We start from the raw sequence: 221 nt of genomic DNA on the forward strand, positions 1-221 counted from the left end.
TCAGAATATTTTAAGTCTTTATAGCTTATGCTTGTATTGCATCCCATTGCTGGGGGATATGGCCTGGTGCGATTTTGGCACAAGCAGGCAGCACTGATTAAATGCTGTAATGAAGGAATTAACCACCACCAACTATTTTCTAGATGCCCACCAGTGTTACGATTTATAATATTTGTACAATTCTACAGGGGTGGTTTTTTCACATTGGGTTGTGTTGAGAA

Source organism: Haliaeetus leucocephalus, unplaced genomic scaffold, assembly GCF_000737465.1.
Source record: "Haliaeetus leucocephalus isolate CR32 unplaced genomic scaffold, Haliaeetus_leucocephalus-4.0 Scaffold284, whole genome shotgun sequence".
In the NCBI taxonomy this organism is placed as follows: Eukaryota; Metazoa; Chordata; class Aves; order Accipitriformes; family Accipitridae; genus Haliaeetus; species Haliaeetus leucocephalus.